Source organism: Camellia sinensis, chromosome 13 (assembly GCF_055761805.1).
Source record: "Camellia sinensis isolate YWXY chromosome 13, ASM5576180v1, whole genome shotgun sequence".
Taxonomy (NCBI): Eukaryota; Viridiplantae; Streptophyta; class Magnoliopsida; order Ericales; family Theaceae; genus Camellia; species Camellia sinensis.
In genome coordinates this window covers 154160953-154175125 of record NC_138973.1, presented here as the reverse complement: position 1 = coordinate 154175125, position 14173 = coordinate 154160953, and the positions used below count along the sequence as shown (strand labels likewise).

The 14173-nt window shown below is 36.8% G+C and overlaps 1 pseudogene across 1 annotated transcript; it reads left to right on the top strand.

Annotated features, from left to right (window-relative positions):
• Positions 1-233: 233 nt before the first annotated feature.
• LOC114266967 (succinate dehydrogenase subunit 5, mitochondrial-like) lies at positions 234-13944 on the top strand (annotated as a pseudogene). Its single transcript, XR_014349810.1, has 5 exons — positions 234-658; positions 9295-9339; positions 12323-12633; positions 12731-12909; positions 13730-13944. The product of XR_014349810.1 is annotated as a succinate dehydrogenase subunit 5, mitochondrial-like (transcript).
• The last annotated feature ends 229 nt before the right edge of the window (positions 13945-14173 follow it).

Sequence of the window (14173 nt, the reverse complement as noted above, 5' to 3'; positions counted from 1 at the left end):
TGATTGATTTCGATTTTTCAAAAACCGTAAATAACGAATTGGTTCTGATTTATCTCAATCCGGTTCAATCCGGACCATGCTCACCTCTATGCATGAATGGATTCCACACATATGTCCGTGATTGAAAAAAAAAAAAAAAAAAAGAAAAAAAAAGAAAAAAAAAAAAAAGTTATGGACCTATGGGGACCCAAACATTTTTTCATAAAACCCGGCATCTAAAAAGAAAGAGGATTAGTGTCTGTCTAGGGTTTAAAGTGAAGCTAGGGTTTTTGGTGTGGCGTCTCTTCTTCGCAAAAGATCTGTCTCAGGCATGGCCGAATCTGCAACAACTGATGCCTCCGAAACCCTCGTAGAAGTAGAGCCGTCCACCCAAGACATGGATCTTGAAACCCCAATCGCCGCCACCGAAGAACAACTCCCCGCCGCCGACTCGAAGCGTTCGAGGGAAGATTCCGGCTAGGATAGCGGCGGCGCCAAGAAGCTGAAGGTTGAGAAGTCCGCCGAGGAAGACCGATTGGATCAACTGGAAGGAACTGAGGGAGATAAGGAGTCGGATCGGGTCAGCGTTCGACCCAAGAATTTGGAATCCTCTGTGGAGATGTTCGATTACTTCTAAAAGTTCCTTCATTATTGGCCCTCCAATGTCAATGTCAACAAGGTAATATACTTCAAATGTACCTATTTTGTTTTTTCTTCATCTTATATATGTACTTTTTGTTGTGATTTGCTTTTTTATTTTATTTTTATGAATTGATTATTTACTTTGTGATCTAAATATGTTGATTATCTGCAAGTAATTTGATTTAACCACTGTTTGAATTGAAGATATGATAGTGTAGTGAAACCTCATTTATGAATTTCAGTATTGATGATGCGGTCGTATATCAGCCGATATAAGACATGATATATTGGTGAATATGTGTATCTGAATTCCAAAATCCTGATACAGATAGGCGAATATTTATTTAAATTTTCTTATTTTCTTCTGCTAAGAGATAGTGTAGTGATGTCGCTTGAGTGCTTCTTATGTAAGCTGTTGGTCAGTGGGCTTTAGCAATTCAGGCTTTGTGTCTCATGAGATTGAAGACGGGAGTTGGAATCACCTAATTGATCAGGATGAGATTTGCTTGAAGCCAGTTGGAGATTAGAGGCCTTAGAATTTCATGAATAACCTTTTTGGGAAACTGATTTTGGAATTTAGGGAAGAGTAATATTCTTGTCTGTATTTAACTAAGGCTGTGGTGGGTTTTCATGGACAAAAAGAATATAGAAAATGATTCTTTCGGTTAACTAGGATTTTTATGGATTCAGTGGGATTATGCAACTTTGACATTCTGATGTGGACTTTGTGCGCCCATGTCTTTTTTTTTTTTTTTTTTAATTTCTTGCATTTTATTTTCAAGCTTATTAAGACAATTTGACACATCTTTTTGATGCAACACACGGTGTCCTTTACATCAATAACTGAAAGTATGATTACATGATTATGTGAAGCTGCTTTACCCTGCACTATGGTCATCTAGCTTTGGCATGTTAAGGGGTTTATCACCTCAATTTCGTTGTGAAGAAGACATCCTTAACCCTTGTGTGGTACACGAGGAGAACCCCATAATTATCTATAATTTTCACCTAATTTTCCTCTAATGTAGCCACACTATGGCCAAAGGTGGCCATGGCCCCCCCTGTGTTTGCCATAACCTATGCATATATAGTATATATGTTTATTAAAATATTATTTATTTTGACCAAATAAATATAAAATAAGACATAAGACTAGAAGGCAATAACTAATTCCGTAAATTGAAAAGAAAATTGCTGAATAATTAGTACAAATTCAATCATAGATGGATACTGTTATAAAAAAGAATGCTAAGTTCAATTTTGATAGATGTAATTGAAGAAAAAAAGAACTATTTAGTTTTGATTTGTCGATTTTTGCCTTTTTTTTTAAAGTATCTTTGTTTATATTAACTATTTGATATATTTTGATATGTTGTTATTTTCAAACTAAAATCTATGAAACCGTATATGTAGCTGGAGTTGGATGTACATTGTTTGGCTCCCCCTATCTTGAAATCCTGGCTCCGTCCCTTGTGCTGTCATTTATCTCCCTTGTAATCTCCTAAGGTTTCCTCTTCTATGTATTTTGCTGATTTCTGTATATACTAATTTGGTGTAATCCTTTTGCTCCTTGTCCTCTTTTTGGAAGGGTAAACTAAAAGTAGAGTCTTGGATTTACAGTCATTCTCTCCTCATATCTTTGTTGGAGTGTGGGAGGTCTATAAAATGATACAGGTTCATTTACATTTGTATGCTGTGGAGGGACCATTGGAGTTATGAATTGTGCTTTATTTACCTGAGTCTCCTCCCCAACCCTTCTTGATTGGCCGGGCTTGATGTTAGCCTTCTCAAACACAAGCAGCAAGTCATCTACCATCACTTGGTTCTCATATGCAGACATGGAGCCAATTGCTTGCTGAGTGTGCAGTAGAAGAGCCCTTCTTGGATCAGCAAGAGGGCAACTGGATTGGCCAGTTTTGGCTACATTTTTTCTATTTCCTTAACCTATTTCCTGTCTGGCCACTGAATGGCCATCACCTAGGTTGTCTTGCACTCCTTTGACCTTACCATCCAACTCTTCTCCATCTTCAACCCTTTTTTCAGGGTCTTCAAAAACTTCGTGTTGTTTCTTCTTAGCCATCACTCCAAATTAGACAGGTCCCATTGGGCGTGACAAAATATGTTTGTAAAAATCTAGTTTGGGTCAAATTGACAGAGAAACCAAATTTCCACAAACAACAACAAATCAGACAATTGTGGTTGGTGTTCTATGCTTTGACAGTTTCAAGGACTTCTTTGGAGGTTTTAATGTGAAGAAACAAGTGTAAATAAACTGAAATTTGATTGAAGAACAAGTAAACTTGCCACCTAATTACAAGAATTAAGTTACAAGTTTGAAATGCATAACAATCGACAGAGGAAAACTTGGCCACAGAGGCTGAATTACAAACAAACTACTCCTAAGTACAAAAGCTGCTTCTAATTAAGTTATATTACTCCTAATTCCACATGGGTTGTGAATTTTGTTGGAGGTTCTTTTCTCTTTGAACTTCCACCTTTTATGACTTTCAATGGCCATGTTGTGCTGCCACGTGCCTATTTGCCATGCTCTTAGAACTGCCCATGAACTGCAACTGCCTCTGAATTCCCTTTTTTCCTGGTACTGCCATGCCTCCTCATTCCTTTTTCTTGGGCCATTAACTTTACCTCCTTTCTTCTTGGCCCTCTTCTGAACGTGTTTGAGCCTCTATCGACAGAAAATTTTAAACTTTTGGTGTCAACACCCCCTTAACAGCTTGCTTACGCATGCGTTGGCAACAAAGATTCTTTGTTTCTTGTCATTTTCTCCTTTACTTCTTGTAGATGTTGCCTGAGCTTTTATCATGCTGATTGTGGATTTCAATAGGTTGCAGGGCAAACTTTGTACATTCTTCTCTTTTAGTTCATTCCTATTGGAATGAGTATTAGATAATCACCACATAATGAGTTACAGAGACCCATGTTTCAGAGGTACTTCAATCCTGCACTTGCCACATTTCTGTGTGCCACTAGAATCTTGTCTCGAGGTCTGGTATGGACAGAAAGTAGAATGAAATTCCTACCCCCAACCTTCCACACCAGCAAAACAAACGTGCTACTAAGGCATCAAATAAGGGGAGAAGATAATGGTAATGACTAAACAATTTTATAGATGCCTTAGATTCCAAAATCTATTTCATATAGAATTTACTATTTCCTCTCGGTTCGCCTTCTCACCAAACTACTAATTTCGAATGCAAAGAAGTGATCAATTCTAACTATTTTTTCTATCCTCAAATGTATTAGACAAACTTTGCACTGCAACTAACTTAGTAACAGTATTGTTCTAAGAAAAAATAAATAAATAAAAAAAATAAAAAACTTAGTAATAGTAGGTATAACCTAGATAGCTAATATGCAGAAAAGTTAGCCCAGTAAATCATATAGAAGACTTAATATGGCCATTTAGCATGAATACATACATACAAATATTTACACACATAAAACTCATCAAAGCAATAACCAAAAAGATTAAATTCACTAAACAAAACATGTTCCACAAACACAGTAAGTACAATTTAAAATTAAATTTTGGAATCTCTTGTCAAATTTAAAAAGAAAAAAAAAAAAAATCAGAACCAAAGAAGAACATCCAACACTAGAAATCTAATCAATGTGCATTTATATTTGTGAAGGAACTATAGGTAGAAACCATCATACTTAGAAGCCTGCTCATAGCTGAAGAACTTGACTGCTGAATTTGGAACAATACGTGCACAATGAGTACCATTGCCTTTAAACAATCCTCTGAAGCCCTCAGTTCTCCATATATATTTCAAGCCTAATGGAATCCATTTTTTAACTAAAATTTGAAGGGGAAAAAATCTCAAAAATAGTTTTAGGAGCAAGTCATCAAACAAGATTACATGTTTCTTAAAAAATAAAAACAAAAAACAAAAATGATGCCAAACAAGCAATTTAAGGGCCACAAAATATTTTTTTGTAACCGAACCCAATGGATTGGGATGTTGAAAAACTTGTTGAGTTGAGTTAGATTGAGATCTGAGTTTATAAAACCTAATTATAATCTAATTGCATAAAACCCAATTCCTAGCACAAATTGGTTACAACAAGACCTTTTGAGTTGGGAGAAAATTTACAATGAATGAGAGAAAGATCACCTAGAGATAGTCTGTCAACATAACAACAAACCAAACCAAACCAAACGAAGCCTTAAGTCCCATCAAATGGGGTCGGCTACATGAATCCTTCTTCTCCACGCGGCCCTATCAAAGGCCATTTCATTGGTCAAATTAAGTAGATTCATATCTCTATTTATAACGCTAGTCAACGTTAATCTAGGCCTACCTCGTCCCCTAACACTTCCATCTACCGTTACAGCATCGCATCTCTTCACTACTGCCTCTGTTGGTCTCTGTTGAATATGACCAAACCATCTCAAACGATTCTCTCTCAACTTATCTTCTATCGGTGCTACTCCTACCCATTCTCGAATACACTCATTCCTAATCCTGTCCTGTCTAGTCTTACCACAAATCCACCTTAGCATCCTCATCTCAGCCACACTCATCTTATCTACATGTTGTTTCTTAGTTGCCCAACACTTCGTCCCATACAACATAGCTGGTCTAATAGCCGTTCTATAAAACTTACCTTTGAGTCTAGTAGGTATTCGTTTATCGCACAATACCCCAGACGCACTTCTCCACTTACACCATCCCGCCTTAATCCTATGGGCCACATCTGCATCAATCTCTCCCGCTGTTGTGATAATTGATCCTAAATAACGAAAATGTTCACTCTTAGGCAGTTCTTGGTTCTCAATCTTCACTTCACCTCTGCTTTCATTGTTACTGTTACTAAATTTACACTCCATGTACTCTGTCTTAGTTCTGCTTATCCGAAATCCTTTAGATTCAAGAGCTTTTTTCCAGATCTCCAACTTTGTGTTAACTCCTTCTCTAGTCTCATCCACTAACACAATATCGTCTGCAAAAAGCATACACCATGGCACGTCATCCTGAATATTTATCGTCAACTCGTCCATAACTAAAGCAAAAAGATAAGGACTTAAGGTAGATCCTTGGTGTAACCCTACAGTGATAGGAAATTCATTTGTTTCTCCAGCTGGCGATCTAATAGTGGTCACCACCCCTTCATACATGTCCCTAATCACGTCAATGTAGCCTTTTGTCACCCCTTTCTTCTCTAACGCCCACCATATTATATCTCGGGGCACTCTGTCATATGCTTTCTCAAGGTCGATAAACACCATATGAATGTCTCTTTTCTTTTCTTTATACTTTTCTATTACTCTCCTCAAAAGATAGATCGCTTCCATTGTTGACCTACCAGGCATAAACCCAAATTGATTCTCTGACACCTCTGTTATGTCTCGCAATCGACGTTCCATCACCCTCTCCCACATTTTCATTATATGACACATTAGCTTAATTCCTCTATAGTTGTTACAATTCTGGACATCACCTTTATTCTTATAGATTGGCACTAAAATACTCTTCCTCCACTCATCTGGCATGTTCCTAGTCAACAAAATTTTACTAAACAACCTAGTCAACCAAGCAACTCCCTTTTTACCCAAACACTTCCAAGCTTCAATAGGGATATCATCAGGTCCTAAAGCCTTATTTGATTTCATCTTCTTAAGTGCAATCTCAACTTCAAAATTTTTAATCCTGCGATAGAACCTATAGTCTTGGTTTATCGTATTACTGATTATTTCTTCCCCTATTGTCGTACTTCCATGTTCCTCATTTAATAGTTTCTCAAAATAATTCTTCCATCTTTCCTTAATCTCATCGTCCTTCACTAATACCTTAGAATCCTCACTCTTGATGCACTTTACTTGATTAAAATCTCTTGTTTTCCTCTCCCGCATCTTAGCAAGTTTGTATACCATCTTCTCTCCCTCCTTACTATCTAGTCTAGTGTATAGGTCATCATAAACTTTCAACTTAATCTCTCTCACTACTTTCTTGACCTCCTTATTAGCCAATCTATAGCTCTTAAGGTTTTTCTCAGTTCTATCCTTCTGCCACTTTTTAAAGCACTCTTTTTTTGCATTAACTACCCGCTTGGACCTCTTCCCTCCACCACCAAGTTTCCCTAGAGCTGGGTCCCGTTCCTTTCGACTCTCCAAGCACTTCCCTTGAGATTCTCCTCATACAATTGGCCATCGAATTCCATCTAGTGTTAGCCTCACCTTCTAAGTCCCAAGTACCTTCCTTATCCATTCGATTCTTAAATATTTCTAGTTTATCCCCTTTTAAGTCCCACCATCTCGTCCTACGACGCCCACCATCCTTCCTAGCTTGGTATTGTCCTCTAAAACATAAATCTAGTATCAAAATCCTATGTTGAGAGACCAGACTCTCTCCAGGAATCACCTTACAATCATTGCATTTTAGGCAGTCTACTTTTCTCACTAAGAAATAATCTATTTGGCTCTTAACTAATCCACTCTTAAAGGTTATCAAATGCTCATCCCTCTTCTTATACATAGTATTAGCCACCACCAAGTCAGAAGCCAACGCAAAATCTAAGATTCTCTCTCCAGCCTCATTTCTGTCGCCAAAATCGTATCCACCATGCACCATTTCATAACCTACTTTATCTATGCCCACATGGCCATTAAAATCTCCACCTATAACCAGGTTCTCTCCTACAGGTATCTCCTGTAAGATCTCATCCATTTGCTCCCAAAAATCCCTCTTAGTCTGATCATCTAACCCTACTTGAGGGGCGTAAGCGCTAATAATGTTCACTATATTCCCTCCAATAACTAATTTAATTAGCATAATCCTATCTCCTTTCCTAATGACCGCCACCACACTTTCCACAAGACCCTTGGCAATTATGATTCCTACCCCATTCCTGCGTCTATCCTTACCACTATAATAAAGTTTAAAACCAGTATCCTCAATTTCCCTAGCTTTCTCTCCCGTCCACTTAGTTTCTTGTATGCAAGCTATACTAACTCTCCTCCTAATCATAACATCTACTAATTCTATCGTCCTACCAATTAAGGTTCCTATGTTCCAAGTGGCTATCCTAAACCTATAGTCTTGGACTAGCTTCTTTACCCGCGCTCGTCCAGAAAAACGCGGAAACCTTTGCCCATTTTTCACCGCACCCATGCGGCGCCCCTTGCTTACTTTTCGAAACACCCGGAGGCAGGCGCAACGCGTCACTTGAGGGGAACGACCTAGCATTTAAACGATTCAAAGTAGGATTCATTTTCATAAGGGATCCGAGCGGCTTTTTACGTGTTGGCTGTCGGCTACCTAACACACAACCCTCCTCCTTAACCCGGGTTTGGGACCGGCGGAGTTGTTAACAACCCCGGCGGAGTTGGAATCAAGGAGCATCATCATCAACATCATCACCAACATTATCTTTATCTTCTTCTTCTTCTTCTTCTTCTTCTTCTTCTTCTTGAAGTAGCATTATCATCATCATCATCATTCTTGAAGTATGCATGCGCAAGCGCATCAAGAGCTGATATTCTTCTAGCTGGATTCAGGCAGAACATTTCCTGCATGAAAGTAGGCAAATTTAACATAAACTAGATGGTCTAATAGAGTGAGAGAGAGAAAAAATAAATAAATAAAAAACAAGAAGAAGAAAGAAGGATCTTTTTAATATATAGAGATCAGCACATACTCAAATTACAAATAAAAACATCATTTTCATCAGACATTAGCAAGATCAGTAGCCATGAAGTGCAATAGAGAACCAAATCAAGTACAACTAATATAATGTAACATTTTCATGGACGCAAAAGTTGGCACATCACCACATAGGGGGGAAGAGGGATAGAGGTTGAGTATTGACCTCCATCGGCAAACAATTTGGCCTCTGTTGGTACCCAACTTCTAGATGAGGACATTGAGTATGTTGGATGACAAACCCATAAATCTCTGTAAAGTACTCGACAACATACTTCATTGTACCTCTTTCATTAACTGGGAATCTAATAAACATGAACAATAAACCAGTCAGACAAGGAACATGCGAAAAGAATCTCATGCGAAAAGAATCTCAAGACATAAAGTTGCATAATACAAAGGTAATTTCTTCCATTAAGAATCATAAACTAGACCCTTACCACTGCTAGAAATGTAGCTTTTTGCGTCTATTTTTTTGCAACTGATTGTTTGGCCGTTGCAAAAAAAAAAAACAAAAACAAAAATTGCAATAGCAAATCACCTAAAGCAAATTAGGAATAGCAAAAAAATCACTTCATTTTACTTGTCATTCATGTGCGCAATTTATTTTTCTCATTTTCTTTTATTTATTTTCCATTTTACTTAAACCCCCGATTATTTAAAACTTGCCTAGACTCTCCTTTCCCAAGTCTGATTTCGCTTGATCGTGATTTGGAGAATCCAAGAGAGAGAAGGTCAATTGTCTAGACACAGAGGAGAATCCAAGAGACCGTGATCGATCGTGGTTTCTTTGGCTCGCTCTTCTCTTCCTTCACTTCTTATATACGAAGCACATATGAGAATCGAAGAGAGAGAAAAGGAGATCGAGGCCATATGATTTGGATCTCTTTTGATCTGAATCGATTTTAGGCCTTAGTGATCTGGATAATCTGATGCAATTGCTCTACCGTAGTTCGTTAGATGATCTGATTTAATCTAATTTGATACTATTGTTCTGTTCGATTAGAGCTTTGATTTCATATATGGAGCAATGACCAAGGGCAATGAATAGGTATGGAGTTCTCTCTCTCTTTCTGTAATCTCATCTTCTCTCCATTTTTATGGCTAGGGCTTTTTTTTTTTAATGGATTTTACTAGTTTTTAGATTTTATTGTTGATTTGAATTTAGTTACTCTATTACATTGAATATTCATTTGAACCTACTCCAAATTGGAAAATTGAATTGCTCTGCATGTATATATTGTTCATGTTTGTGAAATCAACTAGTTCCTATTGTCACCATTCAGTTTTCAATTATTGTTGCATTTGGTGAATTTTATTGTTTTGTGAGTTCAATATATAGCATCTGTGAATTTGCAAGAATGATGTGGCAATGTTCAGAGAAGAAATTTAGGGATTGTTTGAGGTGTCCTAAATAAGTGTATTTTTTAACTTTTTGAACTAAAAAGCTGAGGAAAAAAAGATGGTTGTTTGGGTTAACTTTTTGACTTTTTACGAAAAAATGTGTATTAAAAAATTGTATAAATTAGTGTGTAGGAGAAGATAAGGACAGTAGTCTAGGGGAGGGAATTGATGATAAGAAATGGTTGCCTACTTTTCGGGCATTGCATTAGACGGTGCTGTTCGGTCTGTGGGGCCCATCACGGGTCCCGTTTTGATAATTTGAACCGTTGAATGTGTAGAACTCATCAAGTACTATAGGCCTGTAAAAAATCACGTTGATCGGATATTGATAGCTATCTGATTGGATTAGTTTTTTTTCAACCGTTAACTATAACACCATTCATTTTTTTATACAAAACTGATTTAATCATGTAGTTAGTGATATTCGATCAACGTGATTTTTTACAGACATAGTACTCGAGGAGTTCTACATATTAAACGGTTCAGATTATTAAAATGGGACCCGTGATGGCCCCCCACGGGCCGAACAAAACTGTGCTGTTTGTGCACCCCACTTGTGCAATTTTTCCAAAAAACTCAGCAACAGTCTGTGGGATGTCAGACTGAGTTGCATAATTTGTGTAAAATTAATTTTTTTTTGATGAATAGTGATAACTTTTTAACTTTTTTAGTAACTTTTTGAATTTTTTTGGGTATCCCAAACCAGGCCTTAAATTTAGTACTATTGGAATTGATCATATAATTCTACATAACTTTCAATTGTAGCTGCTTGCATTATTATTTTCCTATTTCCTTTCCATGAGATTGTGATGCATTCACAGAATATTCCAGTATGCTAATCGATTAATTATATAAAAACCAGAGCCCAACCAGTAGTCACTAACTCACTATGAAACCAAAATGGACTAAGAACTTGTTTGTATGCTCTGTTTGTATGCTACATGAAAATGGAAATCTATAGACTAGAATAATCAAGAAAATACAACCATCATGATGAAGAATGATTAAACTTTGGAACAATGCCTTTAATAATTTTCTTATGTCTATAATAATTAGATAATGTTTCAATTTTGTGATTCACTTAAGTGAAAAAAAATCTAATTTTGTTATGTTATCTTTTGTTTTTGTGATCTTTTTTTAACTGTTTGTAAAAAAAATTATATATTTATATTATTCCTGACTAGACAAATATAAAAAATTAAAAAAAAAAAAATATAATTCACCTCACCAAAAAATATACCACTACCAAAAAAAAAAAAAAAAGAAAAAAAGAAAATTTACTTACATTAAAATTTAGGAAAAAGCGTGGTAGCTCGAATTTGAGGGGCTCGAATGGGTGTTGGCCGGTGGTCCTCCCGGATGACTGGCCAGACGTCCACCCGGACGACCAGATGAAAGATTGTTTACCGCGGTTGTCACATTTGTCGACCGCGACTGTCGACCTTCTCACCGGACATCCACCTAGACAACCGACAAGGTAAATTTCAAGCCAACTTCATATTCGAGCTAAGTGTTGCTCTAAAAATTAAAACCCAAACCTCTATCTCATTTATCAGAACCCCACTAGGTCTCTCTTATCACTCTCTCATTTCTAGAACCTCACCACTTTCATTCTCTCTCTTCTAAAACCCAAAGCAGCGTCTCTCTCTCTCTTTCCATCCTTTGATGGCGAAGGTGAAGCAGCTTCTCTCTCTCCACCATCTCTTCCCCAGAACCCACCGTCTCTTTCCCAAAACGCACCGTTTCTTTCCGAAGATTGCAGATCGAACACAAACCCCTTCTCTCTCTCTCTCCCCGGGTCACAAACCCCTCTTCGCATATCACAAACAAACCATGCCTTCCGGTATTTTCTCGCTCTCTTCCTCATCTTTCTGCTTTTACCCATATATCTGAACAGGTGCTTTGTTGATTGAGACTGATCTGAATACTTACACATTATTCTTCTTTTTGGGGCAATAATTTATGTATTTATGAAATTGAATGTGCAATTCTTTTAAGGGCTTCACCTGTTTGATTTTATGTCTTGTTGAACTATTAGTGTACTCTAATCTAATGTTCACTGTTCCTATTTTTTGTTTTCTTTTATTTTTCTATTTAAGTGGAATTACCTCCTTTCTCATCCATCACCCAAACATTCCATTAGCTTGCGTTTTTTTTTTTTTTTTTTTTTTTTTTTTTTTTTTATAATAATGTTTGTCTAATTCATTTATTTCTAGTCTTTTATATTTGTATTTTTTCATCCTATTTTACATTTTTATATGCTTGCGAATTTAGGAAGATGCCTCAGTGACAGGAAAAAATTTAAGAAAAAGAACATAAAAAAAATAGAATCACTTTGGATCACTAACTAAAGTTATCATTTTTTGAAAAGTGTTCCGGATCTCAAAATGCGCGTTCCATAGCGTAACACACCCTGGTATTAACGTTTTATGGTAGCATTGGTTCCATGGTTGAAGCTGAGAGGATAAGTAGTGAGAGAGAGTTCTTTGATAAGCCAAATAACATCTTATTATTGGTTCATGTGCATTCCTATGCTCCCTCACTGCTAGTTTCTGTACATCTTTGCTCATATGTTATTTTCATATTCAGCATCCCTTTTCTGAATTATGGTCTCATATTGTGACATGCAGATTGCCCGCCTCCTTTCACAATGGCCATTGGAAGTACACGCTTTTTTAGTGAAGATGTGACCCACTTTTCTGACATAAAAGACCCTGAAATTCTATTTGTTTTTAAGGACTTAATGGCTGCAAGTTGGGATGAGCTTCCAGATACACTCATCAGTGATGCAAATAAGGCTTTGTCTAAAAATACAGACGACAAGGCTGTCCAAGAAGCTGTGGCAAATGTTTTCTGTGCAGCTGAGGCAGTCGAGGAGTTTAGTGGGATGCTCGTGTCTTTGAGGATGGCAATTGATGACAGCACTGGATTGTGTGGCGAGGTGACATAAATTATATGGGAAGAATGACTTTTTTTTTTTTTTTTTGTCTCTCAAGTTCTTGTGGTCTAATGATTTAAAATTTTGCTACTTATTGTAGGATGTAAAACCCTTGCCAGAGGAATTTGTGAACGCGTAGTCTATCAAAGATATACTGCATATTTGGATGCTTTTGGGCCAGACGAGACCTATTTGCGTAAGAAAGTTGAGACTGAGCTTGGAACGAAAATGATACACTTAAAGATGAGGTGCAGTGGTATTGGTTCCGAGTGGGGAAAGGTATTGTAGTTTTTGCACATTGTTTTCTTGTCACTATGTTTATTTAGAGCACTCCAGTCCAGCCATACCACAATATGTAAGTTTTATGAGAGCCTATTTTGCTTGGTGTGTGAGATTTAAGGTGCTACATATTGTGGGCACCTAACCAATTACTATAGTTCTTTTGAAACAGACATGAAAGCACACTAAAGTAAACATCAAATTGTGTTTACAATCAGCTTGTCTTTTAACTTACGTGATCTGTACATAATTGCACGTATGCAATAGTGTATAGTGTTAGTTTGGGTTTATGTTGAGTCTGGGCAAGTTTAGATGAAGATTAATCTTTTCAGGAAACTCAGATCATTTGTTCTGTGGGAAAACCCCTTCCTTAAATAGTTGTGTCGTCTTAAAAAACTTTACATACTGAAATAAGTCAGTAGCCTTGAGCTGCTCCCTTTTTTTGGCTGTACATGAAATTGGTCTAGATGAAAAGGGTAGCCTTGCCCAACGGTAATGCTTACCATTAGCATCCTTGATGCTATGGATTCTAGTCACAGAATAGTCTCTCCGAAAATGGGGTAAGGTTGTGTACATCTTGCCCTTTTGATATCCCGCTTTAGCAGGAACCTTGTGTACTGGGATGCCCTTTTCATGAAATTGGTCTAAATCCTTAAAAGCAGGTATGGTGTGACAATGTCTTGACCACTAATTACACCAAATGAATATCAGCTATCCTGAATTTTACAACTCATGCATGTAACCATTCTTTTGTGCAATATTGTGAAGAATATAAAGTAAGTTTGTTTAATTATTGAATCAGTTTCTGTTCTAATTGCAGGTTACAGTTCTGGGGACTTCTGGATTTGGTGTTGTTATTAATCTTTAAATAAATTCAGTTTGATCTCATGTGCTCTGCTTCTTCTTTTCTTTTCTTTATTTTTTTTAATGAAGTTTGGTGAAACTGATAATTACAACTTAATGTTGCATATAACATCAGAAAGCTCATGTACGGATATTGGTTTCCTTTGGGTTAGAAATGTTTGTTTGCCATTAGTTTGTCCTGTCATTTTGAGCCATTGTTGATTATGACTTGTATTTAATAGTGTTTGATTACCTTATGTAGGAAGATTGTAGCATCATCTAAAGTAGATTTATATTATATGGTGCTGATGAAGGATGGTGCAATTAAGGAAAACTGTACGCGAACAAGAAAATTTTACACTACAAAATGTCCATCTAGACTGATAAGGCTCGATTTTTTTTAATTAAAAAAAAAAAATCT